Here is a 15,153-nt window from a genome sequence, read left to right as displayed (position 1 = left end):
CTGTATTCCTATTGGCTCACTTACCTTTATAATGAGGTATATTCTGTAATTCTTCCAGTGATGGTCTGAATAGTAGAGTCTTAGCTTTGTGTGTCTGAAAAGGTCTTTTTCATTCTTGAAGAATAATTTGGCAGGCTGTAGAATTATAGGTTCTTAGTTTTTTTCCCTCCCTCAGCACTTTGAAGATTTTTAACTCATTGTCTTCTGTCACCTAATGTTACAGATAAGTCTGCCATTACCGTAATTTTCTTTCCTTTGTAGATAATCTGTCTTTTCACTCTAGGATATTTGCATGACTTTCTCTCTATCCTCTAATATTTTTCAGCTTCATTATGATTTGGCTAGTTGTAGATTTGTTTTTGTTTTTGTTTTTTGTTTTTGCTTGGTATTTGGTATATACTTTCAATCTGTGAGCTCATGTTTTTCAATTCTGGAAAATTCTTAAATGTGCCTGCATATTGGAATCACATGGGGACCTATAGAAAATGCTGGTGTCTGGGTTCCACCCCCAGAGACTCTGATATAATTAGTCTGGGGTATGCCCTGAGCATTAGGATTTTTAAAAGTTCCCCAGGTGATTCTGATGTGCCACCCAGGTTGCCACTTACTGGTGTAGTTATGTATAAAATAAGGGGGAGAGTCCAGGTGAGAGAGATGAGATGGGTAGTGACATTGGAAATGAAGAATGAGGGGCACATTTTGGAATAAAATCACCTGAACTTGGTGACTTGGGTGTGAAGGTTAAGGATAAGGAAGAGTCAATGGTAAGTTCATTTTTTTATCTTGAGAAACTAGGTGGATGATGTTTCCATAAACTAAAAGAGAATGTAGAGAAGCAGGCGAATGGGTACAGTTAACAAGTTTGGTTTGATATGTTGGGGTTGAGTTATGTAGGGCACATCTGATAAAGGTGCCATAAGCACTCAGATATTTGAGTCTGGGCTGTTGGATGTAAATGTGGAGTCATCAGCATGTGAGAGTAATAAATGATGCCTTAGGAATGGATGAAATCACATAGGGAGCATGCTATGGTGAAAAGAGAAGAGCGATCAGGAGTAGGAGGAAAGCTCACACCTGTCATCGCAGCACTTTGGGAGGCTGAGGCAGGCGGATCGCGAGGTCAAGAGATCGAGAGCATGGCCAACATGGTGAAACCTTGTCTCTACTAAAAATACAAAAAATTGCTGGGTGTGGTGGTGGGCATCTGTAGTCCCAACTACTCGGGAGGCTGAGGCAGGAGAATCACTTGAACCTGGGAGGCGGAGGTTTCAGTGAGCCGAGATTGTGCCACTGTACTCCAACCTGGAGACAGAGTGAGACTTAGTCTCAAAAAAAAAAAAAAAAAAAAAAAAAAGTAGGAAGAAAACCAGAAAAGTGATGGGGTGAAGCCAAGGTAAGAGGAAGTTTCAGGCAGAGAGTAACTGGTACAATGAAGTACAATTGGAAGGGTGAATTAATCTTGATGATAAAGGAGAAGATGTTGTTTTACATTGAAAATGTTTTTCTAACCTGCTGTATCTTAACATATAAAATCCTTCCTTGTATACTAATAAAATAGTTCACAAAATATCTTAAAGAAAAGCCTGATTATATACTGAATCTTTTATTGGGAGTGAAGGGTTCTGGGGCAACTAGCGAACTTTGAAAGAATGATGGACGTTTGGACAACATCTATGAAGAATGGACATAGGAACCGACTAGAGATGAAGAAAGAATTGCCAGACAGTTTTGAGGCCATCAAGGATCCATGTGAGGATAGAGGTCAGATATTTGCAGTAGAGCCAATTGACATTGTTCTGCAATGTCTTAGTGGGCTCAGCAGCCCAGGAGTGTAGACCCATCGTGATGTGAAATACATTGATTGTAGCTGATAATTCACTGGTAGGCATGGCACAAAGATATGTGAAAAATTAATAGAGGCTCCCAGTGAAATATCCACAGACGTTATCATGGGATCCATGCAAATTGGGGAAGGAAGTTGAATCAGCAGTGCTGACCTGATGGCGTGAGGAAATGGGGTGAAGTCAAATGACTGCAAGTGTTGAGATTAAAAATCCAGTTTAAGGGTAAGGGTGGTAAGTTTGGAGTTTGTAAGCAAAGAGGAATATAGTGGAACATTTCCAGATCTTGATGAGGTCCAAAGAGTGATCTAAACAACTGTATTTACATAGTTCACTGAAGTGGGTAGAGATGAACAGCAGTGGAGTGGAGGTCCAATGCATGGGTGACCAGATGTTAATGTTGGTATTGATGTTACCTGGAGTGATCTCAAAGGTCAGGTGGGAAGGAAGGGTGTCATCTATACTCTTTTTCACCATTTGAGCAGGGACTTATCTCAGTGCCTTGACTGTATTGGGATTTTAATTAGAATCTCTTTCCCCCTCTTTTATTTATTTAATTATTTTTATTTATTTTCTTATTTTTTTGAGACAAGGTCTTACTCTGTCACCCAGGCTGGAGTGCAGTGGCATGATCTCGGCTCACTGCAACCTCTGCCTCCCGGGTCCAAGTGATTCTCCTGCCTCAGCCTCCCTACTAGCTGAGATTACAGGCACCCGCCACCACACCCGGCTAAGTTTTGTATTTTTAGTAAAGACGGAGTTTCACCATGTTGGCTAGGCTGGTCTTGAACTCCCGACCTCAGGTGATCCACCTGCCTCGGCCTCCCAAAGTGCTGGGATTACAGGCTTGAGTATTTATTTTTTAGATATTTATCACCCTAGGTGTTCTGAAATTTTACTACAATATGTTTAGGAGTGGGTCTTTTCCTGTTGGTCCTGTTCAGTCAGATATATCTTTTGAATTCTGGGAAATTTACTTCTGTATTTGCTGTTAGTGTTCCTTTTTTCACTTTCTCTATTCTTTTCTTCTAAAAGTTCTCTATTCTAGATATATTTGACCTTCTGTTTCTGTTTTTTATATAGCCCTTAGCTTTTCTCTGTTGTGCTACCTTCTAGAAGAATTACATAACTGGTGTTCCAGCTCAGCAAGTTGCTCTTCAGCTGTATCCATCCATTCAGCCCAGCAGTTGAGTTTTTAATTTTATTGATAGCAATTTTAATTTAAGATTGCTGTACTTTGAAATGGAAGTATATTGCCATTCTTGTATTTTTTCTGAGAATATTAATTGCTCTTCTAAAGTTCCAAGCACTTCTAAAGAGCCATTGCAGGGAAGGGTGGGATGAGCCTGCCACCAGCCGATCTCCAGTTGTGAGTGCCCCCTGGTTTGCCTTGGGCACATTGCCATGCTTCTTGAGACTGTCTGCACTAAACCACTCACATCATGGGGTAGATACCATGCTGTCTCTGCCTGGTCCAAGGTTGGCAAGTAGGAGAAGTGTAGAAGGGTTGGCCAGACTGGCTGCTTTCACAGAAGCCTGGTTGAACCCATAAGGTCAGTTGCCCTGCATTTCCAGCTCCCAGCATCAGCTACCTCTGAGCTTAGGATGCCTCTGGTTTCATATTTAGCAAGTCTTCTCCTTGAGTATTTCAAGCTGTGGTTTCCCTCCATCCAGCTGCTCACTGTTGCTTTCAGGGATTCCTTGTAGTTTCTGGTTCACAGAATGTACTTTTGCAGTATAGTTGTGGATTCCTTTTCTTTTTAAAAATCTCTTTCTTTTTGTTATTTCTATGGATTTAGGATAGGTGGGAGAAGCTGCAGCATGCCTACCCGACACCTGATTTGGCTTTCCCCACCACTTTTTTATACTACAAAATCATGCCGTCTCCCTGATCATCTGTCTTTACCTTTCAAAAACTCAGTTTAGTTAGGAGCTGAGATAAATAGGTTAAGTCAGTGGTTTCTTACTAGGCCTCAATAAAAATCGGGATGTAAAGGGTTTTTTCCTCCTTGAAATACATAGAGTTCATTCAGTTCATTGTGCCAGCAAGTATACTGGCATCTGCTCTTTTATGCCTCCCTTCTTTTTATCACTGATGAGATCTGTGAAACCTGTCATCTTTCTTTGTGATTTACAAGATAGACTTTTCCAGGCTATGTCAACTGTTCTGAAGACAATGTTGTTAAGTATCAGGTTTGGCAGATCAGATAGATAATGATGTGCCTTGGAAAGACTGGGCTATTGATGAGCCTCGTGTCAAAACTGATTGCCATATATGGGCGATTTTTCCTTTTCACTGTTTCCCTGGTTTCAGTTTCTGTGAGGATTTTCATGAACAAGGGCAGTTTTGATTCCAAATCAAAATTGTGCTCTAGTAACCGTGTCCTCTGCTGCTTTCACATGGCAGCATTTGTAACTGCTAATCATTCTGTGGCCTCCCCGAAGGTGGGCTTTAAAAGTAATAAGCACTTGGGAAACATATTGCCATTGAAAAACAATCGTTTTTGATTGCCATTCTGAAAACCGTAAATCCACCTACTGCTACTGCGCTTCCCTGAGACTGTTTCATTTGCAAGATTTGCTTCTCTTTTAGAAACACTTTTTGGGGAAACTTGCACAGAATGTGATCATGGTCCAATTCATTGTGATGAGCAGTTGAGTAGACAAAGCAAAGAATTAACTCAAGTGCTGAAACTGTTTCAGAAGAAAAGTTTCTAAAATGCATTCCCTGGGAATTTCTGCCATTGGATCAAACTCATTTCTATTCCCTTTATAGTCATCACATGTCACTCCTAGATCTTTTGGGAATGTCTGCTCCACCAAAGTATGACAGTGGCAGTTCTGTTTTGAAACAATTCTTTCTGCTTATATTAATAAAGAAGCTTGAGATTTTCCAGCAGGACATTACAGAGAGGCAAAGCGCTGGCCCATCACCTCAGGATCAGCTGGATGCACCTGGGGGGCGTAGTCTCACACCCTGGGCTTGGGAAGCTTGCAGACTGACAAATTTAAGATGAAACTTAAAGATGTTTATAAAGACAAATCTTTGTGGCATTTTCAAAGTCCCAGATCCTAGTACATATCAAGATCATGTCTGTCCTCAAGGCACGTCAGGGCATGTTGAAGCATATCTTCCCGGAATATGTGTAAAATTCATACTAAAGTTGAGTTTGGTTCAGTTTTTTCCCCAGAAAGAATAAATGAGTGATCCTTAAATATTGTTGGATAATCTGATTTTGAAATGGCAGCTTGTTTTCATTGATGCGTAACTTGGCTTTACATAACCAGGTTTATTTCCCACTTACGTGACATACACACTCCGGCTTGTGGGAGACTGCCCCACTGCAGACAGGCAGCCTCACTCGCTTGCCAAGGCAGGGGAAGAATGGGCATGGGTTCTCATACTCACTCTTCTCTGCTTGGGCCTAGAAGGAATGTGCTGCACTTTTGCTCTGCATATTGGCCAGAACCAATCCTGTGGCCCTAACTGCAAGAGGGCTGGGATGTGTAACCCGTCCTCCAAAGGGAGAGGAGAACCAAATGTTGGTGATCCCTGGCAATGTCTGCCACAGTTGTAAAACGTTTTGCGGTACTCTGTTCACAACAGAATACTTTTCTCCCTTAGTGATTGATAGTGAACATGACTATAAGAAAATATTTTTTGGTGGCAAAGTTTAAAACAAAATTATGGTCTTTAAAAAACGTAAAATGTAAACTTTGTATCTAAGTCTTGGAGTGGTGAGAAAGAAGGAAGGGGTTCACTTTCATCTTTTCCTCTCACCTAAAAGGAGAAATGTGTGGGATGGAATGAACCAGGTGTCTCTCTGGTGCCTCCTGGGAATATCCCCAGCACATTTCTGTGGGTATTGACCCCATTTTACGGCTGCCAACGCCCACATTTTTCTGGGTGGCACAGCAGTTTCAAACCCTGGTTTGACTTCACTCCGGTGACCAAAGACTTTCCTCATCACCACAGACCTGTCTGCTGTCCCTGAAAGTCCCTTCGCTGCTCCTGCCTCATGTTGCATATGCATTTCTCACGGAAATAAGTGACTTGGCGTTGTAGGCATTGCTGATAGGAATGCAATCTTAGCTTTTTAGGAGAAAAGGGAAAGACTTTGTAGACGTATTCATAAGTTTCGTTAGAAAGTTAATAAAAAGCATTTCTAGAAAGCCTGGGAATGTCCTTGATTTGGACCTCGAGCCCCTTTCCGTAGCAGCTGTTCTGCCCTGCCACAGCTTCCGGAGACCCAGACCCGTGTGGAAATCTGACAGACAGGAAAGAGAGAGTTTTTTAATTTTTATTTATTTATTTATTTTTGAGAGATGGAGTCTTCCTCTGACACCCAGGCTGGAGTGCAGTGGTGCAGTGGTGTGATTATGGCTCACTACAGCCTCAACCTTCAGCCAGGGCAAGCAGTCCTCCCACCTCGGCCTCCCTAGTAGCTGGGACCTGAGGTGCGGACCTGGATAATTTTGTTTACTTTTTGTAGAGTCGGGGTCTCACTGTGTTGCCTAGGCTGGTCTCAAAGTCCTGGGATCAAACGATCCTCCTGCCTCAGCCTCCCAAAGTGCTGAGATTTAAGGAGTGAGCCACTGCACCCAGCTGAAAAGAAACAATTTTCACAGGTTTTGACTTCTCACGTTGTAAAAAGGTTTAGTGTGAGAGAAGTCTGTATGAATGACTGTGCTGGATGGTGTCATTTTTTATGTGACCCCATACTATATAAGTGGCTAGTTTTGTGGGAGCCGTGTGCCTGGGCTGTATTGATGGTGCGTTCTTTAAGAGGAAGAGCAGCGTGTTGACACTGGTCAAGAAAGCTCTGAAAGGTATGGGCACAGGTACCAATGGGGTTCGAAGGAAGGAGCAGACCCAGCTGGAGGAGGTCAAGGCCTTTCTCCTTGGATGGTATGGACAGGAAACCCATGTGCACAGATATGTGTATGTACTCTCAAGAACAGAAAGTCTGGTCTGGTGGTAGTAAAGGTTGCAGGTAGAGGAAGTGGGTAGAAGGGAGGGCTTTTAAAACATAGGGCTTGGCTTCTCTTTGAGGATTTAAATGGCTACTGCGCTCATGCTGCTTCTCAGGCAGGGCATGCTTCTGCTCAGGCAGGATCTACATCTGCCCATGGGGGTTCTTTTTAGGAGGCCTGCAAGTAAGACTGCCCCACCCACCACAGTTCCTGGTGTTCCCTTTATTAAGCAGCATCATTGTCAGGCTTTTATTTAAAACGAAGGCCGGGTGCGGTGGCTCATGCCTGTAATCCCAGCACTTTGGGAGGCCAAGGCAGGCGGATCCCTGAGTCGGGAGTTTGAGACCAGCCTGACCAACGTGGAGAAACCCCATCTCTACTAAAAATACAAAATTAGCCTGGCATGGTGGCACATGCCTGTAATCCCAGCTACTCGGGAGGCTGAGGCAGGAGAATCTCTTGAACCTGGGAGGCAGAGGTTGCATTGAGCTGAGATCATGCCATTGCACTGCAGCCTGGGTAACAAGAGCGAAACTCTGTCTCAAAAAAATAAAAAGAAAAAATAAAAAGAACATTCTGAGTCTGATCAAGGTGTGAACTTGGGCTGTGGCAGAGAGAGCCAAGGAAGAGTCAGCTGTGGGAGAGAGAGAATGCAGGCTTTAACTCTGGGTTACTTGCAGACTGGGACGCTGGTCATGTTCCTCATGCTATCTAAACTTCAGGTTTCTACCTGTAAGATGGAGACACAATACCACCTTTCTTTGAGGGCTATTAACATTAAATGTGATAATGTTTCAAAGGCTTAGCTCATAAGGGCCGTCCAATGAAATATTAGTTCCATTCCCTCTCTCCTCATTCACTTCAAAGCATGAGTATGGAGCCATGACATTGGCATTTCTTTTGGATTAGGTTGCTTCCCTAATGCTTCTGTCAAAATAAGAGGAAGCAGAGTACACGAATCACTGTGCCTGCTGACACCTTGCCACAGCTCGACTTGTCGGTTAGTTAACAGGGAGCAAGTTCCTAAGGACGTAGGACAGAAACTGGCTGGTTGTTATTATACGGATTAATTGATTGATTGACTGCAGGGCTGAGGGTTTGGCCAGTTCAGGCAGGGGCTGTTTCCATGGAGGGAAGCTCAGGTAGGGTGCCGCAGGATGGCACGAGGCTGCTGGAGAGCAAGGAAAGGAGGTGGGAGGGAAGAGATAGGTTTTGTCAGCATCTTATTTTCACCTAGGGATGATGGCTTTGTCCTCATACTTTATAGTGTCACCACGGTGAGAGTGCAGTCTCCTGAGGGAGGAGTTACATTTTAATTAGCCACAAGGTACCTGATTTCTGATGTATCAGTCCTTTTCTCCAGGCCTCATTGTTTCAGATTATTTTTGCCCATGTCCTCCACTTGCCTGCTCCTTTCATTTGTATCAGAAGGAAACCACCAAGCAGCCTGGAAACCCTCTTACCAGACCTCAGGATATTAATTGTCGAGTTCTCTCCCACGGTTACACAAGTGCTGAAAAAGTGGTTCTCTTTCAATAGTGTCTTGTCAAAATGCCAGGCACAGTTTGTTTTTGACGTTTGCTGCTACTGTTAAATAATAGTCTTGCTTCTGTCATAGCTAATGTTGACTTGAAGGCATTTGGAGGGCATTTCTCAACTCCAGCCTTAACAGCAAGACCTGGGTCTTGACAGATATTTTTCTTGCTTGCCCAAGGCAACTGAGTATAAGGGTTGCAACCTTTGCTTTTCTAACCTCCAAGAAAATTTCAAATGGGTATGCACCATCTTAAGCCATAGATCCAGTTGTATTCTCTCTCTCTCACACACACACACACACACACACACACAGACATAAACCCACAGACATAAACCCACAGACACAAAGGCACACATACACAGACAAGTTGAAGTTCTTGAAGTTTTGCCATCCTAGGAATAACATTTAAATAAATTAAACAGTATCCCATATTAGGACCCCTCAAATCTCACTGTTCTGCCTTGGTAAATCTCTATCAGTTAGAATGTCATACTTAATTACACATCTCTTTAAAAATCAATATGCATTTTTATTGTTTCTGTATTTGCAATGGAGCAAGCCCCTGAACGCTGCTTGTCTAGCTGCATGCACAGCGTACCATCTGTCAGAGAGAAGCTGGGTTCTTCATGCACAGCACTTTCTTGCATTACTATGTCCATTAGAAATTTCATTTCTGCTCCTTTTCCCACTTTTATGCAAAGGCAGCTTTTGAATTTTTCCTCTCATGCCTTATAGGTGACGTGTAGAGACCTTCTTCTAATGGGATAGTTATTTCTGAAATGTTCACCATTTATGAGGTAATGGAGAGGAGGGCAAGAAAAAAAAAATGGGTAGAGCGAGTGAGAACTGCACAAGAATTCTGTGGAACTGCATAGGCATTGGCATTATTTGTATGTGAAGAGGCCAAGAAATGCACAGTTGGTTTCAAAATAAATACCAAAGGAATGATTAATTACACAAGTCTGTTTTGCATTTCCAGGAAAATAGAAATATGTCAGTCATTTGGGTTTCCAATAACTAAGGCAACTTGGGTTTGGAGGCTTATTTATATATGGAGTTGCAGATTGTAAGCCTAATGGTGTGTTCTGCTACATACTTTTCTGTGACTATCTCTATGTCCCTAAATTCTATTTCACTTTCTACCTTTGAGAATCATTTTTAGAGATTTCCAAAATTATGAAATGTGAGCATATGAATTGTTCTGTCATCACCTCTTACATCTCTCAATTTTTAGAGATTTCCCAAATTATAAAATCTGAGCATGAATTGTACTACCATCACCTCTTTTTCTTTTGTGAGGTAATATTATTTGAGAGACTAATTTTAGATGTCAACAGTTTGCCTTCCTCCGAGAGGAATATGGGTTTCTTTACGATAAACATGCAATTATCCCATGATGACTCGTGTATATTAAACAGCCATTTAACTGACATATAAGACTCAGAAGAATGGTAAAGTTGGAAGAGACACAAATTCATTTAGAACAGTCCAATCTTGTCATTTTACTAATGCAGAAGCAAAGCCACAGATTGATTACATGTTTGTCCCAAGTTATACCACCAGTCAGTGGCAGAATCAGACATTTCAGTAGCTTTAGCAGGATGTTAACATTTCAATTTATGAAAGATGGAAATTGAATTTTATAACTATGCAAGGTTTACAGCAATGTAGCATGTATGTTGACAACTGGTAGAAAATGGGCATTTATGAATTATGAATGTTTCTATTATGAAGGGCAATTATTACCTTAAGTAGTAGCTGGTAACGAACACTGAATGTCTATTATATGCTTTACATATACCACCTCATTTCATGACCCCAATAAAGCCATAAGGTTGATATTACTATCTATAGAGTGTAAGGTCAGTACTTCATATGTGAAGAAACAGAGGCTTAGATTACACACAACCTGCTAAGGCCACACAGCTAGTATGTACAGCTGGGGATAGAGCCAGGCCCTTGTTCTTTTTCCCAGGATGCAATCTGCACTGCCTGTGGGTGTCAACACAGAAAGCTGGTGGAATCTGGTTTATTCCTCTACAATGTTAGATGTGGAATTTAAACATATATGTAGAAGTTATGCTCTCGCCCTTTCTAAACAAATGTAGGCTTTAATTGAGGCAAGGAACAACTTCACTAGTATAATTCTTGGCAAAGAAAGGAGTTCTGAGCCTGAGATTTACTATTTTGTGGTACAGTAAGTTGGATGTCTTGAAACAAGAGGTGTGGGGAAAGATTTGCGTCATGACTTATTAAAGTGGAAATATTTCTAAATCAAAGACTTGGGTTACATAGTCTTTGAAGCAGAATGTAAGGTACACCTTACCAGATGCAATTTCATTTATGACTTAAATTTGAACCTCTAAATCATTAAATATAGTCTTCAATTTTAAGATGAAGTTGGCATGTCCACAAGAAAATAACTATGAAATGCACACATCATTTTCTCAATTTTCATTAGACTTGCATATGAAAAAAATCACAAGCATTATTTATGAAGTCTGAAGTGATTTCTGCATACTTTGATCTTTTATATTTTGACATTCATGACCTTAGTGAAGACAGGATAGTAAAAATATGATTAGGCTAATTGTCAGATCAAGGACTCTGATTAATGAATATAAATGGAAGAGGTTGATTTTTTTTTCCTCTGCCCCCTTTTACCCTGGAAAGAATATCCTAGAAACCACATTAAACTGCACTTCTAACTGAGCACATCCTTCCTAACTAGGCTAGTCATGAAACTGGAGCGCAAGGCCAGGTGGAGGAATGGGGTTGACTCAATGGCAATCCAAGGCTGACAGCTGTGTTAATGGATGACTTAGGCAAGAAATAAAGTGATTGGCTCATGAAACGAAAAGCAGGACTGTTCTCACGGACAGCTGGGATTCAGACTTCAGAAAGCCTCCATCAGGACTTAGCTTCTTTCCAGCCCTTTGCCCTTTCTGCTGTGTTGGCCTTAGTCTTGCAATTCACAGGGACAGGATGGCTTTGGCAGCTCCAGCCTCGTGTCCTCTCCCCTCCACATCCCACCTCTCTGAAGTCTCAGCAAAAGTCTCATGATTTATTGGCTTTGGTCAGGTCAGGTGTCCATTGCTGAAAACCAATTCCCATGGCTTGTTCTCCACAGAAAAGAATAAAATATGATGACAAAAATGAGGGTAAATGTAAAAAACAGAAAACAAGCAAACAAAAAAAAAACTGTCCTATATCAGAGCCAGAAAATCAAAATGAAGTGGAAGCTGCAAAAGCAAGAGAAAGGCGTGAGTTACAAAGAGAAACAGAAGCTGGAGATGAGGAAAAGGGGAGGATGGGGGAGAGCGGGAGGGAGGGAGGGAGAAAGCATCTGACGCTCTGTACTTCCCCTGAAACCTGTGCTTTCCTTCCATAAGCTCTTCAAAAAATGATTTAAAAGTTGAATGGTTTTCTGTTCTTTGTAACCAAATGACCATGACTAAGATGTTTTGTTAATGTTCCCTTTACCAAGTAAGGCTGGATTCCATGTGACATGTAAGTTATAGAGGCCCTACGGTTAACTGTGTCCCTCTGTGGGAAGAGAAACCTGCTTGCCAAACAGATCAGAGGTTTTTTGTTTTGTTTTGTTTTGTTTTGAGCAATTAGATATATGGTTTGAAATAAATGATCTTGGAGGCCCATGAAATTTGAGGTTCTGGGGTTCTCTGGTTTTCAAACAATACCTACACTCAGTTTCATGCAAAACTCACCATTTTTCAGCCATTTTTCCACCCAGCCCAACTTTCTCACTTGGTGTAAAGGAGGAGTTGCTGTGGTTAAGCATAAACTGGCTGGATTTCCTTTTAAGTGGAATCTTCTTCGCGAGTGAGAACATTTAGGCCAAGGGGGTTGGAGACACCATTGAAGCAATTCTCTTGAATCTGAGCTGAACCACAAGGAAACCATTTCCGAATCTTGTTTGAAATGAAAACTAGGAAAACTAGGGAAGGAAATTCTAGAATCTCTCCAAGAAATTCATCCCAAATTTTTAGCTGCTTTCATCTTCATCTGGTATTTACCACATACTAATATTAGGTTAGAGGGCTTGGGAGTCAATTTGGTCTTTAAGATAATAGGAATGCATTTTATTCAGTTTCTGCTGTAAGGCCCAAAGTAGGCAGGTAGTGGGACTACTTTATAGTGTCACGATTTGAGATGAAGACCACTGTTTCTGTTTCCATACCTCACAGAGACTCTGTGTCACTAGAGGGCCAGGTTTCTGGGGCTTGCTGTTGATCTCACCTTGCTGGCTCATCGTGATTGAATGGAGGTGGAACACCACCAGCCGCAGCATCAGAATGCCTTTCTGAAAGCCTCTTGTGTGGATTGTCCAGGAGTGTCACCCTTAATCATCTGGCTTAGGTCCCTGCCCCAGCCAGCCAAACAACTTTGATTTTTGGCAAGTCAAGTAATTCCATTGGGATAAGATGTCTTTGGAATTTCCGAATGAAATTCTCTTATCTTGCCAAAACCATTATGTCCTTTCTTAGTAAAGTTGATACACTGGGTCAGTCTCCCCAAACATGTCATAAACTCCTTTCTTTTTTCATAATTACTGGAATGAATGTGGAATGGAACGAAAAAATAAAGAAAATCTCACCATCTGAAGCCAAGCTATGCAGGGAGACGTTAGATCACTTTTGGCAACAGAGAACGGCTCTGCGAGCTGGACTTGGAGATAAATACCAACAGCTCATCCCTTTATGTACTGTATTTTAATGGCCATCCTCTCCCCTGAGGGCTGACTAGTATTCTCTCCTATTGCCTAACATTAGTTCTTACTTGTTCTGGGAAAGTGCCTGTTTCCAAGGGTGACACCCACAGTCTATAAACAAAGAATGAAGGTCATGTGCATGGGAATTGGAGAGAGAGGAGGTGCTTATAAAGAATACAAGTCTTCTCACCTAGAAATATTTAGCCCCTGTGGAATTTTAGTTTTCTTTACTTACAATCCCCCCCAATCCTAAATCATTTTATAATTCCTAGTAATATTAAACGTGAATGTATTCCACAGCTGAGTGATTTATTCAGGACTCAAAAAGTATACATTACTTAGATAGCATTTGATTACATCATCTTTATTTCTCCTATGGTGCTGGCCCTGCAGTCCTGTGAAGTGAGGTAGGCAGGGGTTGCTATTAAACCATTAGCCCATGTCATTCAGTAAATGACAACCTCTTGCTACCACAAATACAGCTTCTGTGCATCGTGAGGGGCAGTGATGCACAGCAGGAAGGCTCTGGATAAAGGTCCAAATACCAGAGGTCTAGTTTTTAGCTCTGCCGGCAGCTTGCTAGCAGACTTGAGTCTCTGTTTCTTCACGCATGTAGTGAAGCCAGTGGGTGAGCTGGTCTCTAAAAGCAGCAACAGAGCACGGTGGCTCAGGCTGGGGTCCTAGCTTTGCCGCTCACTAGCAGTTTGAACCTGGGCAAGTTATTTTACATCCACGTGCCTTGCTTTTTTTTTTTTTTTTTTTTGGTAAAATGGCGGCATTATAAGTTGATGTAAGAATTAAATAATCTAAAACATACAAAATATCTAGAAGAGAACTTGTCTCATAGTAAGTGCTTACATGTAATTATTAGCAACATCACCATTTAAAATCCCCCCACCAAGCCATGAGTAGGATCTTGTCCTACCCACCATGGGGATATAAAAGGAGGACTGAATTTTCCAACCTGATTTGGGAAACAAAATTTAAGTAGAGGAAAGTTAGAAAACAATAAAAAATTACCCGATTGAATAAAAAGTTGATTCTTCCTCCTCCTTTCAAATAATACCAATAAAAATGAGAAAATAGAGACCTCGTTGAATTTGGGGGCAGGGGCCTTTCTTTATGGCCAGAGTGATGTTTGATTGGAAATGATCTACAGACCCTGTGATTTCTCCATACTCGACTTTCCTCCAGAAACTGGCTCCTCAGCCTCTCCATATCTCAGTTTCGAAAAAGCAGCACATCCTCTCAAATCGATTCGACTGAAAATAAAGATAGAAAAAGACCTAAGCGACATAATCATAAATGTAGATATGATGGATAGATGTCATATTATGTGCCCTGAAGGTAGGGAATATATTTTAGTTTCAGGTGCCCATGGAACAGCCACAGTAATTAATCCTACCATTGACCATTGCAAAGAAAATCACGATGTCAAAAAGTAGCAATAATGTAGACATCATTTTCTGTTCACAATGCAGTAACATTTAAAATTAATTCAGAATTGGAGAATTTTATGAAAGTTGTTATTTAAACAACTTTTGGGTCAAAGTTGGCTACAAATCCAATTTGCAGATTCCTAAAAGACAATGATATTGAAAATACTACATATTAGGTTCTGAATCAAAAGGATAGAACTAAAGCAGTACTCATAGGAAATGCCATAGCCTAAAATAATTTTATAAGGGGAATGAAATTGAAGAAATTAAGAATGAACCTTCAAAATTAGAAAAAAGGAGGAATAAAATAAACCAAAGAAAACTAGAAGGAAGAAAGTAGAGATAAAAGGATAAATGAGTTAAATAACAGAGGAAAGAGCAAATTAAATGATAAGTGAATAACTGGGTCATTGAGGAAATAAAAACAGCAAAATAGGTAAGTCTTACCAAAATCAAGAACGAAAGAACAAACACAAACATAATAAGTAACAAGAAGAAGATAATGCAGAAACCAAGGAAATATAAAACTATTTTGCACAATTTTACGTACATAAACTTATGAATCTGAAAGATATGGCTACTTTTCTAGGTGAATATAATTCACTGAAACCAACTCCAGAACATGCAAATAGA

Source organism: Macaca mulatta, chromosome 12 (assembly GCF_049350105.2).
Source record: "Macaca mulatta isolate MMU2019108-1 chromosome 12, T2T-MMU8v2.0, whole genome shotgun sequence".
Taxonomy (NCBI): domain Eukaryota; kingdom Metazoa; phylum Chordata; class Mammalia; order Primates; family Cercopithecidae; genus Macaca; species Macaca mulatta.
This window is presented reverse-complemented; position numbering follows the sequence as displayed.